Genomic DNA, 17,393 nt, shown 5'->3' with positions numbered 1-17,393 from the left:
CTGCGCAAGCACCCCCTGGGGACATTCCACGCGAACTCGGACAGATTTCGGAGTAAGTTTTCGTAGATTGCTGAAATTTGAATATGATGTAGTCTTTAGTGATATTTAAACGTACCTCGAAGGATTTTTCGAAATTTTGAAAAATCTCGATTTTACAGCTGTTTCAAGTTAAGTGCTACCTTTTTTTCAATGCATTATAGCTATGGAAGTAGCAAACGGGTGGAGATGAGCTTTACGGTGCTTATAGATAAGATATTGAAGTTTTAAGAAAAAATTATTTCAATTTAAGAAAAAAAAATTTGAACGATTTTTGTGCAATTATTTTAAACAAATGCAGGTTTTTAACATCGGGCGCGACAGCTGTAAAATCGACATTTTTCAAAATTTCGAAAAATCCTTCGAGGTACGTTTAAATATCACTAAAGACTACATCATATTCAAATTTCAGCAATCTACGAAAGCTTACTCCGAAATCTGTCCGAGTTCGCATGGAATGTACCCCTGGGCAGCTGCCTCGTGGCGTGCAGGGTGCGCATACTGCGCGTCGATGCGAGCTAACTTGTAAATCCCGTGTTGGGTCAGGAATTATCTCTAAACATTGCTCGCTTTTTGCCCCGCAATCGCGTTTGCACAGTACCAAAGTGTCGTCATCGTGAGGAGTCCTTTTTGTCAAGCCACTGGGGGTGAACATCGGTGGACAACGTTCGATCACAATTACCCAGAGATAGGAGAACGGTCCGACGACTCGACCACCATATATCATCCCTTATTTCGCGCGGCAGACGGTTCCGCTGTTTCAGTGTTCGGGAGCTTATACAGGGCCACCTTTATCCGCGCATCAGCCGGGGAAAGCGCGCGGTCTCTTCCGTTTATACGGCAGCTAAAACCTCCGGTGTCTGGGGCGCGTACGGCAGCTTCTAGCTGGTATAACGGCGTCACCACCTCGAGCCACCCTCGAGCTAGCAATCGTGCCCCCGAAACGTCATGGAGCCGCCGCCACGACGAATGACACCGAGAAAGCCGAGAGGGATATACTCGGGGCCCTCCATTCTCCTGATGGAACGCTGGAACGTCGCCGAGCGCAGCGGAGAAAGATAGCGGGGGAGGATCGAGCGCGAGGGGGCGAGCGGGATGGGAGCTGAGAGATCGTAACTTAAATCCAGAAGTGATCATTTTAATAGGGCCAAATTAATTTCTCGCGAGAATGCGGCCGCTGCACCGGCAGCCACCGACTGGAAAGAGAACCGAGAGCAGTCCGGGGAGTGCAGCGCGGGGGCAGGAGGGTGGAAGGGGCGAGTTCCAGAGGGGCCGCAGCGCGAGGCTCAGCGGAGGAGAGGGTTTAACCGACGGCTCTGCCGACGGAACCTCGAGGTTAGCGGTTGCAGGGGCGGCGGAGGGCGAAGGAGGGCGGAGGAGGACAGAGGAGGACGTGGGGCATAGATTATGAGATGGGTGACATTCTCTGACATTTTAGTAATGTCGCCACCACCTAACCCACCTCCACGGTGCTGGTATTTGGTACCCAAGGGGCATGCGGGCATAGTTGGCCACGGCGCCCGCTACAATTCGCCCGAGCAAGTTTCCCCTGGCTAATTACCATACAGTGTCTTGTGGCCCGCAGTCGAGCCGCTTTAATAGAGATTTCGGACAGCCTGAACTACCCTGGAACCGGTCAGTTTCCAGTTACCCTCGGAAACTCGGTTATCGTCGATCTCTCGAGCGTATCGGGTCACCCGTTACGCCCGTTTTTAGGCCAACCGCTTCGTCGCTGCTCGAGGCTTTAGAAAGTCCTCTCTTGCGACGGTATTTTTTGCAACAGCCTCTCATTAATTTTCTGTCGAATTCAATTGCGTCCCGATCCTTCTCCTAGAGGAGCTTTGAATTTCTTTCTGTCTTCTATAAAATCGCCCGTAGACAGGATAAATTCCTCGATCGTTTACCAGCTGCTATTGTTTACCTTTTTCCGCGGAAGCCTTCATTGATTTATGCGGGGAAAAGAGTCGGGGCTGGTTGCAGAAGAGCTGCACTTTGAAAGTCGTACCATTAGCGACGGTTTATTAGTTTCATCTGGCACGGCGCGTCGACAGTTTTTCGATCAATCGCTGTCGTTAGTGTAAATACGGTTATCCGGCCTGATCGATGCTCGGACGCTTTAACACGGTCGTTTTTAACGAACTCTCGCGGAGGAAATGGAGTATCCGGTGAAGGACGGCGTGAATTCTACTTTTTCATGAAAGGAGCGCGCAACGACGGGCGGAGCGTACAGTTGCAGCGTCGATAAATCCTTTGACGCGGCGTTGAATTCAACAAACAAATCGAATCGAGCGAGCGACGCGCGCGGAAAGCTGCAGCCTCCGAGACATGTCGCTGCGGGCATCGTTCCGAAGGATGAAGGAACAATGTCTTGCGCGCAGAATGCTGCGAATCGACTGTCCCCGTTCATTGCCGGCGAGCTGATACTGACACGTGGAGGAGTCGCTGAGGAATAAAAACAAAGGGCGGGTTTGACAAAAAGAAACGGAGGAAAGAACGAGAAGCACGCGGGAGGAAAGACGACAGATAGGAGCGAAAGCTTTCCAGCGAGCGCATATAAATGCATGGAGTCGCGCCAGTCTGCACTTCGCGGAATACTATTAATTTCGTATTCATTCCTTCTTTCCATGCTCCGGTTCCTCGACTGGCGATCGCCGACTCGTTAACGCCCCTGGCACCCCCCCCCTGACGCTTCCCTCGTCGACGACAACGAAATCTCGGCCCCCGGAAAATTTCAGGGCTCTTCCGCGCCGTCGCTGCATTACAATGCAACGTATGCAAATGCGCCGCGCGAACGCGATCGCTCGATCACAATGGAGGATCGAGAAATGATCCTGCCGAGTATATTTCCGACGACTGGTCCGACCGGCTCGCCTGTCGGCTTCTCGCCTCCTCTGCGAATGGTAATCAGCTTCCAATAATCACGTTAAATGTCTGAACCCTCCGCGATCCAGCCTCCTCCCTCGTCGATATAATTACAGTTCTAAATCGTGACGGGTAGCTAACCCAGATTCATCGAAGACTGGCCGCCGGAGTCCCGAAGGAGGTTTCATTTATCAACAGGGTGGAGGAGCATCGTTAATCGGGGGACGCGAGGCCCAGTGGTAAAGGGGTAGTCGACCGTCTGAAGGCTTGCTTTAATATTTCTCAGGAGAGTCGGACGCGCGTGTATCAGACGCCTAAGGGTGGCGTAGACTTCGTATTTCCGTCGTAAAAGCCCAGCGGTTCGGCTCTCTTAGGGCTGGCCGTAATATAGAGAGGAGAAATGGACGGGAAACGAGCGGGCGAAAGAAGACGCAGAAAGAGAGAACGAACCGACGAGACGGCTCTAGGCTCGTAAGTAGTTTTATTAAGGGGCTCCTTTCGGAAAACCGTGCAGCGATGGTTGAATATACATCGGGAGAGATATATGTGATATCGATTACCGTTTGGGGTTCCGATATTACGCTGGTACCCCTTCGCGCCCGCCGCCCCTTCCGTCCCTCTCTCTCTCACTTTCTACATAGTACCGATGGTACATATCTCTTGCCGCCCCTCTTCGTCCCTCTGCATGGGCGCTGTCGCATATTTCTCCGTCTCCTGTCCTCGTCCATGTGCTTCTCCCCTCGCGTAGACGCGCGGCGCACACACCCGCGCGGCCGGGCCACCCTGGTCCTCGTACATAGGGAAATTGTATGTGCATAGGGAGAGCAGGACGGTGGCCCCCGTCCTTCCTCCCCGCGAAATAACTTTGGAGTGCCGGTATCTACACACAGTGGCGTATGCACGTGGCGGGCGAAAGAGTCCTGGCTGCGTTATACATAGACTTTGACCCCTTAAATAACCGGGGAAAGCAGACACGGGGTGCCATCGTTTGCGCGACACGCGCCACGCTAAATTCAATATAGTCGAGCGGCGCAAAATATTTGTACTGGCCTGTCTGTCTTGTGAATCAACATTCTTAGGCTGCGGAATTAATGTTGCAGAGAATGTAGTATACCTACAGTGCGGGATGATTCTTTCTGCAAAGGTGAGGGGGGATGTTTACGAGAGAAGCTGGAATACACCCCATACGCGTCAGAGTATATCCTTCTCTTAAAGACACGACTCTCGTGGAAGGCAGTAGGCAGGGCGAATTTATATCTCGACAGGAGAGCGCGACAATCTCTTATTCGTTCGTGGAACAGAGACCTCCGCAGACCTCGAATTTCTGGAACCTATATAAAGCACTTTGTCGACCATCCTGCCAGCCTGTAAAGCAACTTTGGTGAGTCGTGTCTATAAAGGGTCGTGTACACGTGACGGAAGGGCGTCGATGGTCTCTTTGACCCTTTAAATAACCAAGGAAGGTAGGGGTGTCGATCGTATCGCGTCGCACGGGTACTTCCAATCGAATAAAACGCACGATGCTGTGAAACTTAATTGTTCCATCCGCGCCAGACTCGTTACGGTCTCGGGCACTCGATAGTCGCTCCGCGGAGCTATCTTCGTATCTGATAAATGGCTCGATGCCTGCATAAATGTCGCTTACATTCCGAGCGGAGGTTCCTGGAAACGAAATATGTCAGGGAGAAATCTTGTCCGTTCGCGGAATAGCACTCGTGGCCCTCGAAAAATAACTGCGGTGAATTATGCAGGTCCGCAGGAACGTTCCGCGCGGCGGGATATATTTTTACCCTTTAAATAAGTGAAGAAGGTAGACGGTGCTCCTCGCCGTCAAATGCTACCGTCGTCTTGAATAATACACTCCGTAGCTGCGGAAAGAAACCGTCCCGAAACCGTAATCTCCTTCCGCGATACACAATTAAATTCCCCTCACCGGCAAAATATATTTCTCGCGGGCCGCAACAAATCTCGAATACGAAGCCTGTTAAGAATTTATGCGCGAGTACAGCCACGGTTTCGCCGTGCCTGCCTCTCGAGATTGGATAACGTTAAAAGTCCCCTGCACGTGGCCGCGCAAATTTGCATGCCCCTCCGTGCTCCACTTTCCACTAGATAGCATCCAAAGAATCGTCCTCCTGCGTAGCCTCGCCAATAAACGATACCTAGCCATTCTTAATACCCCCGCGGGGCTGTCTGGTTGCCTGGGATCCTCTTGTCCAGGAAAATAATTCCACTGAACACGTTTCATGAGAGAGAGAGAGAACGGTTTCGAAATGACAATCCTGAGGGCCGCGGAACCCCGGAAAGTTTCAATGTTCGCCAGCGGTATGGAGCGGCTATCAAACACGGAACATGCATCCGTGAAGTGGCTAAGAAAAAAGGAGGAAAACGATTGCAGCGAGGCAACTGCTCGCAGAATACCATTCGCGTGGTAGTACAGGAGGAGAGGCCTGCGCGAGCACGTAACTACGCCATTATCCACGGAGCTACTTGTCACAGAGTCGATCCGATAGACGACGTCTCCGATCCTCCTCCATACCGATCCATCGTGCCCCGCGCGCCACCGGTTTTCCATTAGAATCGCAGGGGTGGGAAGAAGGAAGTTGGAAATCTGGCGGATTCAGGCCCTTTTTACGGCAGTCTTGTAGCGCGCGGCTCGCGTTTAAAATCAATGTTCAATGCACATACGGCTTCCTTCGCTTTGTCCGGGATAGCACGGAGATGGATGTGCTCGTAGGCAGGGGATACCAGAAACGCGCTCACCCACACGTGCACGCGATAGCGCTTGCCTGTACGCGTTCTTTGAGGGATATTCGGACGGGAATATATAGGGTGGTTCGCAGCGACGTTGAGGAATCGGGGGTGAGTCTTTAGAGCGACGTATGGAGGAAGCGGGGAAGCAATTTCTGATACGGCGGAGCACGCTTCGCAATTGGATCCTTCGATTATGTTTGCTTTATCCTCGCGGTGCTTCCAAATTATGTTGGTAAATAGATGTAGCACTTTGTTGTTATTGGAAAACGCGGATGATATGTGGTTATAAATGAGCGCGATTGGGACGGAACCTTGGATGCTACCACCCTTAGACCATAATAGATAGATGCGGCTCACATGTGGCCAAAGTAATGATGGAAGTTCCAGCAATGTATAAATATTCACGAAAATGCAATTTAATCGTTGTCTTGGCAATTCTTTTTACAACATGTTTGCACCATTATCAGTAATTATTCCAAAATTATTCGCAGAAAAAGATGTAACCCCACTTGTACCTATATATGATCTAACTAAGGTCTCATGCAGTATAGGGTAAACTCGGGTAAGTCCGTGATAGTTTTAGAATTTGCCTATTAACTGCTAATATTCACATATTCTGAAAGTGAGTCTAAATAGGATATAATGATAGGTCAGACATCCTACAAACAAATATATAGTTGGTTAACAGAAATTTACTAAGTATATTTAATTATAAAATATACAAAATTAAATTTTCACGACATAGATACTCTGGTTACTCCGTGATAGCTCTGATAACTCCGTGATAGTTCTCACTGGCCCGATATATGCTTATCAGCTACTTGTTTATATTATTTTACATTATTTTATATTATTTCATATTATTTTATATTATTTTATATTGTTTTATATTATTTCATATTATTTTATATTATTGTTATTTTGTGTATAATCAATCATTTCATAATCGTTAGATATTTGAGACGTAAGGAAACATTGTTTCTGGTATTGACCATCAGAATTTCTCAAACAGCGCAATCAGAGACACAGTCTCAAGCACGCGAAAAATAAGAATTTAGTTAAATGATTTTCTATATAAACTCAAATTTTAGGGTGCCAATGATTGTACCTTTATGCTTTTTTTCTTTTTCATTGACTATTTTTAAAATAAAAGACTTAATAGAAGGTACTCAATATGTTTTATTTTAATGAGAAATTCACAATCATTGATAATAATTGAAAATTAAGACCATATCAAAACTTCGCAAAAAAATATTGACTTTTCAATTGGGATTTCCGCTTAGGGTGCCAATCATTGTACAGTTTACCCTACTATTGCGTTTTTTTCCTGGGGCAATGATAAAGTGTTTGAAGCGTTCGAACATTCGCGGTATATTCCAGCAAATTTCCTCCTCCACGATATTCGTACCGGCTCGTTACAAAGCGCACGTGATACCGTGAAGTTTAACAATGCGGTTACACGTGCTGCCTCGGAGCTGCTGGCTGCACTTTGAGGCACGGCGCAACATTATAAAGGCCAACTTGGGGTGGTCGGGCTATCGACTTCCTCTAAGATTACTCTCGTCGACTTTGGAACAAGCGCGCCCACTTGCTCGGTCCCTGCGATTCGGATTACCAACGATTATCGTGGATAAGTTGAATAAAGAAAGAGTTCACGGGACACCAGAGGTAACGCTTCCCTTCGTCTATGTTTCAGAGATCGCACACGCAGTCGGAGGGAGGGGAATGCAACGCAGATCGACTTCCAGCTTCGTTATCGATCTGGGGAGCGAGCAGCCGACATCATTCGCACCTTGACGGCTTCAGACGTTCATCCAGCTGGGAGGATTGCGTAAGTCTCATTCAATTCCTTCACTTCTCAGCTGAAAGACGCTGCTGCGAGGCCGCAAACAAGTATCCTATGTATGCGGGGCCATTGTCGCCCACTGCGAACGGGCTTTAAGTCTCCGACCCTCTCGAGATGCTTCGCCCCTCTTGTCCCGTCCTTCGTGATCCTTTTGTCGCGCCCTTTTTAGAAAAAAACCCGTGAAACCGCGAGCAGGAGGGGGTGACCTGGATCGCAGGTCGCCGTTGCCGTACGAAAATTTACTTTAACGAGCGGGCGAGAACTGTTCTGCCTTTCACCATCGCGGCAAAGGAAACTCGATCGAGCTTGATTGTATTCAAACGATCCCTCAAGTATTTACGGGCGTTTCTTCTTAGCCAGGAGGCAACTACCGAGCTCGCCTATTTCGCGCGCCTCGCCGCGGTGAATACGAAATTTATTAAATTTCTTCTTGCCAAAATCGTACGATAGGAGGTTAAAGAACGCCGGTGCCGCGCGAGCACGATCGATCAACGCGGACTTGACAAGGTTACCGTGGAAAATTGCCTCCGTGTATCGATTTTTTGAGGGTGGTTGCCCCGCGAACTTTAAAGAGGCGGAAATCCTCCCCGTGGATAGAGCCCCGCCGCCAACCAGTTGCTTCGCGGCGGAATTGTGAAATCCCGGCGCTCATCGGCTCGCTCGGAATCGCGCAACGCCGCTGTACGCGGACAAGAGAAAGATTTCCCTTACAAGACCTTCGATCTCTCTATTCGGGAGCGAGGGGCGTCTCGGGACCGAGCTAAGGGGCGTCGAAAATCCTCTCACCAGGACGCATTTCCGTGAAACTTTCCGATCGCCGGAGGCTCGAGGAGCACTCTGCCGTTCTCTCCAGCATGCACCACGGGGCTTTCCTCGTTGCTCCATCCGCCCGTCCTCTTCGCTCTCGATCCGCAGCTTCTCGTCTCCTTGTTCCGGACCTTTTTTCTTCCGCCTGCCGTTTAGCCTTCCAGACTTGACTCGCTTCTTTGCCTCGTCTTACCATCACCCGCGACAGATTCCATCAGCGTTCCCGCTGTTCAGCCCGCGGCGTCTCGCTCGCGACGAAACCGGCTGAGACGGTCAGGCGAAGCTAGACACTTGGAGGACCACTGCGTGCTGGAATGAACCCCCAGGGGGCGGTGAATGCGTGCGAAAATCTTGTTGCGAGTATCTCGCGATGCCCTTAAAAATCGAGAGGAACAGGGTGGAGGGTGCGCGAGGTGCGAACCGAAATAATTAAAAAGCACGACGAACAGTGGAGGCTCCCTCTTCCAATCCAGTCGCGTGTTTTCGACTCCATTCCCAGCCCCGTTCCCCCCAGCGCTACCCATTATCGCCTCCTTTATCATCGTCATTACGCGCGATGATTATTATTATCATCCAGCGTCTTTAGTTTCCTTTTAACGCGGTTTACGCGACGACGGGCCCGCATAAAAGGATCCACGCCACCGCGAGCGTCGTTGGAGGGAGCAGGAGGAAGAATAGAGGGGGCGTAAGGGGCGAGGAAAGTGCGGGGGGTCGAAAAAAAAGGAGCGCGAATGGATGGGAAGAAAGTATAGCATTGTGCGAGGGCACAGAGATGGGGGAGCGAGCGTGGAAATATTATCTGAGGGACGGCGCGGGGTTCTTCGGCCGCGTCTTTGTCGCGTTCGAGAAGAAAACGCAAATTGGCGAACTTTAGCGAAACTCCTGTACAATAGGCTCGCGGGCCTGGCAACAATGAGCCTTGTATCGGCCTTCTGGCCTCCTTCCACCCTTGTCTCCCTCTGTGCATCGAGGAGCGTGTCACTTTTGCCCTTTACCTTCGAAGCGGAAAAGCAAAGGTGGGAAGAAGTGTGCGTTCATCTTCATTGTCGGGATAGAGTAAATGTGCCTTATTTCGGTCTCTACCCAATAGTCAGCCTTTTCGGAAATAAATTGCTTAGGAATAAGAAATTAGGAATGAAATCTTATATATTTAAACGAAACAATGACCAGTGTACTCTCTCCTTCGAATGTGGGAAGTTTCATGCCTTTAGCGGTAAAAATATGAACTGAAGAAAGCTTTACTGTGTTGGCGATTGAATGGTTGACGACTGGTGAGTCAATTTGAATTAATTTAGTACTACAGGCGACACTTGGAAATAGTGTATACTAACACTAATACGAAGTTTTTTATGTTCTAATTTTGAATACGCGATTAATAACATTCGAATGAACTCTTTCGCGAAATTATAATTGCATTTAAACTTAGGTTAGTAAGTATTTTTGAAGTGGCCTACTAGTGGCATTCAAAATATATAGAAAACCAATAGTCAGCCGCCCCGGCTGGCTACTGCATATTGTTAAGAAATCGCCAATTTGAACCGTATTTACCAGACAAATATAGCTCACTTCCCTGAATCATCCGTTTTTATTGTTTTCCGCCAAAATTAATGTAAAACCAGTGGTCGGTCGTCTAAAACACAAAACGGCTGACGACTAGACGATTAGTATACTGGCATGTGAAAGGCTGGAGTTAGGATTTGCCTGGCTGACTATTGGTAAAAAGGACGTTTCTGGGTATTTTAGATATTTTAAATAAAAATTGTTATACTATTAAAAAAATCATCCACACATTTAAAAAATAGATACCTTAAAGACTTTAACTGTCACTAACGCAATTAAAAATGGTATATTAATAATAACAACGCGTAACATGAATTTCCGCTTTCCCTTAAATGGCCGACTATTGGCACAGTTACCCTACTTTGGGGCCCGCCGGACTTGGGATGCCGATGGACGCCTCTGCATTGTGCCCGGCTAACGAGAGGAAAGCTTTTGCTTATTCTTCCCTCTGTCACGGGATGGAAACGCGATCGGATGTTATCGGGCGCGCCGTGGCCCTTTCTTCCGCCCAGGATCTTGATTTCACGTGCCGTCGAGCCGCCTCTCCCCGCTCAACCGTTTATCGCGGTCCGTCGCGCCCCGCCGAGATCGTACCGACGAATCTGAAGCCCGGGCGGTAAATTATTCGGCCCCGCTGGTAAAAGACACCCCGGCGATTCCATATTCGACAGGAGCGACGGATTTCCAGGAGGGGCGCCAGGATGATAGTCTGGCGATGTTTAGTCGGTTAATCGAGGAGACACTGGAAGAAGACCTTCGCACACGCCGAAGCCAGCCGACCGGGGAAATATGATTGAACGGGAGAGTGTGCTCGAAGATTACGGCCGCGCATGGAACTTGGCGGGCGGTTAAACCGGCCTATCGAAGTTACTTTCGCGGAGCGAGGGCAGGGCACTTTTAAACTAAATTGAAACGTCCATGCTCCGTTTCATTCGGGTCATCCGTCGTGTCCTGACCGGCACTCCTCCCCCGCGTTTTATCGGGGAGACTCGCCTTTCATGCGACTCGAGGCGAGCGCGGGAGAAAGAAGGAAGAAGCCCAGGCGAGAATAAAAAAAAAAAAGAGGAACGGAGGAGAGACGCCTTCTGAGAGCATTACTTCGCATTTAACGATAATTGCTCGTTCGCCGGCAGTTCGTTATGAGATGAAAGAGTCGTGACTTTGCGCGCCGCGACGCCCAGCCCCCGGGAGGAATGCGACGCCTCTACCTAAACGCTGACAATATTCACGGTAATCCAATTGAAATTAATTCTCCGGCGAAGGCTCTTTGTTTCCGTCTCTGTCTCCCGGTGCTCTCCCTCGAGCACCCGCTCCCCACCTCGCCCTTCGAATAAAGTCTCATAACCTCTCCAGCTGGAGGGGCCGTGGAACCGGAAGTGACGTGAAATATCGCTGTGCGACGTAATCGAGCGCGGCGGAGCGGTGGATCTCTTCGAGGTTTCTCTCCTCGCTGCCGTGACCCTCTCGGGGTTAATCATGCGACCGAATCGAGAGAGTAATTCGCCTCTGCGAGGGCACGCGACAGCGCCCGCGGGTCCGCCATTAATTCTCCCCCCTTTGTCTCATTAATCGTCCTTCATTAGGCGCGATGTATTTTTCGGTACCCCAGTTGCGCCCTCGCTTCTCCACTTCGCCGATCTATTTGTTCTTCTGGGCATTTGCTCGCGTCCCTGCCACCCCTTAAGCTGGATCTACACCTGACGAGTGACTCGACCGAATCACTCGGTCCTGTTACTCGGCCGAGTGGAAATTTTGGTACCAATTTGCCCGCCGGACTACTCGGTCGAGTACTAGAATATAAGCATTAGGAACCGAGGACTTTGCGTACAGATGTCGAGCAGCAAATATTCTACGGAGCGAATAGAGCTTCCGAGTAGACGCGGCGCAGAGGTGCAACAGCCTGCTAATTCGCCGCGGAAACCGGTGATTCGAGGATTATCGGTCGACGCCTAGAATTAGCAGTCGGAAATTGGAGGAAGCGTTTCACGTGGCGGCGAACGTCGACGCGTGTCGCCCACACGCAAAAGCCACGATAACAATCGCGCTCACGTAGCGTACGCGCACCGTGAACGAAGCATAAGGCGTGTAAACGCCGCCTTCCTCATTAGAATGCCAAACATTCAGCCGCGAACCGACTTCCTAACCTTCCTAATTCGGCGCTTCCGCGTGCGCTTCTCTCCACCGCCCACGCGATCGACGTTTCACGGCGTTCGCCCGCGTAATTCCTCTAAATTCTTACCATCCACCTCCCCGAAACCCTTAATCCCGTCAGAGATAGCGGGCACGGTAACAACGACGCGTCTAAATTCCCAATGACATCCCTTTTCATTAGGGGAGAGTCGTGCAGTACCGTCCAGCTTACAGTACCGACCAAAGCTAGTTCTCTCTTCTTCGATCAGATATTAACACTTTATTTGTATTAACGAATGCAAATCACAATTCTCTATAACCTATTTCGGGGTCACATTGTTTACTCCATTGATTATTAGTATTATTATTATTTATTTAAACGGGACTAGACCTTAGTATACACTGCACAGTCCATAGAAATGTTGTATGAGGTATTACACAGATACTAATTTAAAAGAGAACGGTGCAACCGCTTATTGCTAATCTATGGGAATAATTCTGCGCACCGCTGTTAGAAAGGTCTGGGTTAGGTTTAATTTTTCGTTTCCTAGAAATTACAACTTTTTTACTATTGCGAATTATCAATTCTTATTATTAAATTTCGCAAAAATAATTTCCCTCCTCTTATTGAGTTCCATCTATACTACAAACACGTTTTTGAATTTCTGATTTTTATCGACTCTACCCCAAGATATAACAAGAAAACTTAGAGCGGTCGGTACTGCACGACTCTCCCCTATACAGCCTTCGTCAAATTCGCTGGCCAGATTAGAAATTCCCAGCCGTCGCCGAAATAAATCGCGACGGACGGAATAACGTGACGGGGGCGCGAAAACCGCGATATTCGCTAAATCAAAATCCTCGTGACGCCCGGCGAAATTATCTCCGCCCGTGAATCTCCGTGAATGGCGGGCCGCTTTTGAAAAATGAGAAATATGCTCGCGCCGAGTCCGCGAGATATTTCTTTCTTGCTGCCGACCAGGGTGGCGGGTGTGGGGGAGCAGGGAGAGGGAAGTCATCGGAAATTTGTCGATATTTTAACCGGCTCTGCCTCCAGGGGATTTCGTCTAGCCTTCCCTCTACCGCCTCCACCCCCTCCGTGCACCGACCACCGCCCTTAATACAGTCGTACGTGCGCCTATGATTTATTGAAAGCTGAAAAAGTCTCTCCGCCACCCTCTCGGCTGCCCGATTAAAAAGTTCGCCCATTACCGGCCGCGTCGCTGCGGCATTCAGGGCCCATTCAAAGATGTCGCATTGTCGTCGAGCCGTTTTGGTGCCTTGGAAAAGGCTCGAGCTTTATACAACAATGTGTCCTGGCGGCGCATTCGAAGGAAAACCGCGAGCCCACCCACCCTCCGCCGCAGCTCGCCCAGGAGCCTGCATTTACGCCGCGATAGAATAATAATGGGCCGTTTATGCGCGACTAATACGCGGGGGCAGGCTGCGCCGATGGTATTCGCGGATCATTGAGAACCGCTGCGGGCTAAGCTATCATAAAGCTGCCACCTCCGAAGGTGTATAATAAACCGCGTTATAACGCGGCGATAAATGCCCTTCCAGTGAGCGAGCGCGGTAAAACACTGGCCCTACACATAATCGGGCGGCGCAAAGAATAGTTTTATTTTTTCCACCTCTCTCTCTCAGCGAATAACTCGCCCTGAGCAGGCGGCGCGGTCGAGGCGAAATTAATCGCGATTGTTCCCTAATTAGGACCTTCGTTAATCGCGCTTGGAATTCGCTCGCAGCTTCAAAGCTCCTCGGCCTTTTACGCCGGTTCGTTTCCTCGATATGCAGCGTGATATTTTCAAAGAACCGTGGATATTTTAACACGACACGCGCGTCGTTTAAGGAGACTGCGCCGATTTGGAGAATTCTCCCTCGCAGATCGGCCCGCGCGCTGTCTGCCTCTCGGCTTCCAGAAATCTGTGTTTACACGATGATGGGATAATAATGGGTCGGCTGAGTGCGCGAGAACGAGAGCAAAATTCACGGGGGAAATCTTTCGGAAGAGGTGCGCGGGTTAGTAACCGCGAAGGCAGCTTCTCGCCTAAGATGCGCAGTAAGATGGCTGCTGGGTGAGAGTTCGTGGATTCCTTGGCGCGGAGTCGCGTCACGACTCGAGAACACTAATTATTATTCCGTCGCGTAATTTCCTCGGAGATCTCGCTATTAGTCGCGGGTAATCTGTCACCAATTGACGCAGCTCGATTGCCTCGCGTGAGGAACGCTCGCAACCGCCGCGCAAAGAGGATGAGCCACGTAAAACTATCCCCAGTTCCGTCTTCCCTTAAGGGGACTACTTAGGCAGTCAGATCGCTCGAAAATCAAGTATTTTTTGCGAATTAATTACAAGGAGATGAATACAAATTGGGACTAGTACTTTTGGGTAATGTTTGTTAATACTATATACAGTAAAAAAAAATTATTTGAATAATATATACATATATATGACAGCGCTAGAGTTGCCTGATATATAGGTGATTTTTATGGAGCCGCTGTAATTTTCCAGTGATTCTGCCCGTAAAACGGCAAATTTTTAATTTAATTAATTTTACGAATTTAAACATAAACCAAACGGTATTTTACTCGGGAAGGGCGGTGCTTTCCAAAAATATAACAAAAAATCGAGTTTCCGACTGCTTAGTCCCCTTAAACCCACTGCGGAGTACAATTAGCAGAGAGAAATAGGGAGTAAGGAGCAGCCAGGGCAGGTCAGCAGAAGGCGCGAAAGCGCTAGGCGCCCAAGGCACAGAATGTATCCTTAACAAGGTAGCTATGGGAATACGAGCATCCGAATAATGCGGTGCGGAGGCCGGTTTCGTTTGGAGCGGGTGCATTGCCGAAATAGCGATTAGTCCCGTGATTTCGGCGGCCAGCTTAGCTGCAGTTCCCAACAAAGTTGGAGGAAAAGAGGAGGAGGAGGAGGAGGAGGAGGATGGAGCCGAGGAGAGGGTTGTGGGCAGACGTCGGAATCTGGCCGGCAGCGGGAAGTTCCGAAACGCAGGATGGAAATGCCTCGGTCGGATTAGCCCCTACTGGCCGATTGTTCCCGGTGTCGGCCGCCTAATGTGGACTGGCGCGTTCTAGCCGCGAGGGGGATTTCCTGTCTGCGCGCAGCGTTCCTGCGCGCCCGACGCCTATGCATAATCCTGGCCTGCTTGCCCCTTCGGGATCGCCCGCACATGCTACGGCCCTGCGCACGTCCGAGAACGTGACCGTACAATTAAGCGGTCGACTCGAATGGAATTAAGTTCGAAAAGTAGGATGCGTTTAATGGGGAACGATGGAGACCCTCCCCCACCGTGGCAACTATCCACGACACCGTCGATAGATGCCCTCGTTCACCGGTCCTCTACTTTCCCCCATTTCCCACCGCCCTCTCCTACGCATTCGTCTTTGTCCCTTGATTTATGAAACGACGCCCGGGTGCATCGCGGCACCAGGCTTTGTGCCGGCTCGAGCCTCTTGTTCTTCGCGCGTACGTCATTTTTCCCGAGTCTATGGACTGCTTTTAAGGGGAGTGGTTTCGGGGAGATAGAGCAAGGGACGTGGCTGGGAATTTCGGCTGTCGATAAGAGGACAAACGTCGTATCTTAACGTCCACGGTTCTACGTATCTGCATGCGACCCGATGGAGTGGCGGGAAAGAGGAGGAACAGGCGACACTGGCCGGAGGAAATGACAAATTAACCGTGGCACGGTGCAGTGGATGAAAGAAATACAGAGAGGTTGCAGAGGGAATAGGAGCTGAAGACGATGGAGCGCTTGAGTGTCGAGAGTCGAGTCTAGCAACTAATTCCGTATAACTTTTGGACACTGACACGTTAAGAGCCTGCGGCAACCCAAGTGGTTCGAGATGCTGCGAACCTATCGAGTGACGAAAAACAGTTAGGAGTTTCGTTCTGAAATTGCGTCTCTTGGCACATTGCTCGAGCATTTCGTAGACGTGGCATATCAGGTACATACGCACCGGAGGTGTGATAATGTTCGGCTGCCGAAATCTTCCGTTCGACGCGTTGTTCGAATGCCCGCGCCCTCGACGGCTGCTTAACGATATTCTCGGATCAGCCGCGGCTCGTGCCAACTGCATTTTCCTCAAATCAAAGAGAACTTACGCCCCTATAAATCTCGGGCCCGTTACGCGTAACTTTCTATTTCGGTCTCACGACAGTCTGTGCCGCGTTTCGCCCTCCGATTTACGCTGCCAATCGATATACAGAATTCTCTACCCGTAGCTTCGGTGACCAAATTGAACCTCGGTCCGTTCCGCGATCGAACATCGATATCATCCATTTCCTCGCCGTTGCACGGGGTCGAAAGAAGCCGGCAAAAGAGAGAACGCATCGCTTGAATTACGCGATTGCCACGTTAATGTCCCGCGGTCTCGTTGCCTCTGTCCCTCTGTCGCCGCTTGTCTCTTCGCAGCGAATCGACCGCACGGTTATTGCTTTATCGCGCATTCCATTTTGCGGCGCGTGTGCGCTCCGTACGCATTACCACGCCGTTAGAACATTTCAACAACGTCCCGATGTCGGTGCTCGTCGTTCATCCAGCAGCCGCGCATCCCGTCACACAGCGACGCCTCAAGTGCAGAGAGCCCCGGCACTACAGGTCGCTTCAAAGGCGAACCGAATCACGCCACTTGGAAACACTGTTCCACCCTTCCCTCCCTCCACACGCTCGCCCGTTCCTCCCTTTCTTTTCTCCACACCGTGTCCCCTTTCTCGCCGTTTCCCTGCCTCCTTCTCATCGAAGTATGGAAAAATCCCATGCCATCGTCGACACGTTTTTGCCGACCACTCAGGTTTAAATATATAAAAGAAACCAAGGAGTTAATTCAATTGGTAGATACAAATCATAAAAATGAGGTACGCGCGTTAAAGGAAACAAACACAACTATACGCGGAAAACATATAAAAATTAAACACAAGCTCTTCTTCACAATGGTTGATGGAAAAGTAACGCAACATGCTTCGGGAACTTCAGCGACCACTAGATGTGTGATATGCTCTACAACTATGAAACAATTCAATTCCCATGGCAAAAAAAGCCCCTGAATATAATGCTGAATTTGGTTTATCTCCTTTACGTGCAAGGATTCGATTTATGGAGTTTTTATTACACGTTGCTTATGAAAAATCTATTGGATTTCAAAATATAAAACAGGATAAGGCAAAATTAGAAATAAAAGAAAAAGAGAAGACAAGGATATAAAAAGAATTTAGAGAAAGATTAGGCCTTATAGTAGACACACCAATACAAGGGTTTGGAAATACGAACGATGGAAATACTGCCAAACGATTTTTCGGAAATGTTAAAATTACACCAAATATATTAAACATAAACGCAGAAATTGTCGTGAGATTTAATAATATTTTAAATATGATTAATAGTGG

The 17,393-nt window shown here is 49.5% G+C and overlaps 1 long non-coding RNA gene across 1 annotated transcript in view; it reads left to right on the top strand.

The window, feature by feature from the left end:
• LOC143374485 (uncharacterized) overlaps positions 1–17,393 on the top strand; it is a 70,805-nt gene that overhangs the window by 13,927 nt on the left and 39,485 nt on the right. The window contains exon 2 of the long non-coding RNA XR_013086668.1: positions 7,349–7,483. This is a non-coding gene — a long non-coding RNA (uncharacterized LOC143374485). The remainder of the gene's footprint in view (positions 1–7,348; positions 7,484–17,393) is intronic.

Source organism: Andrena cerasifolii, chromosome 11 (assembly GCF_050908995.1).
Source record: "Andrena cerasifolii isolate SP2316 chromosome 11, iyAndCera1_principal, whole genome shotgun sequence".
In the NCBI taxonomy this organism is placed as follows: Eukaryota; Metazoa; Arthropoda; class Insecta; order Hymenoptera; family Andrenidae; genus Andrena; species Andrena cerasifolii.
Note: the sequence above shows the minus strand (reverse complement) of the source record. Positions and strands in the feature narration are given on the sequence as shown.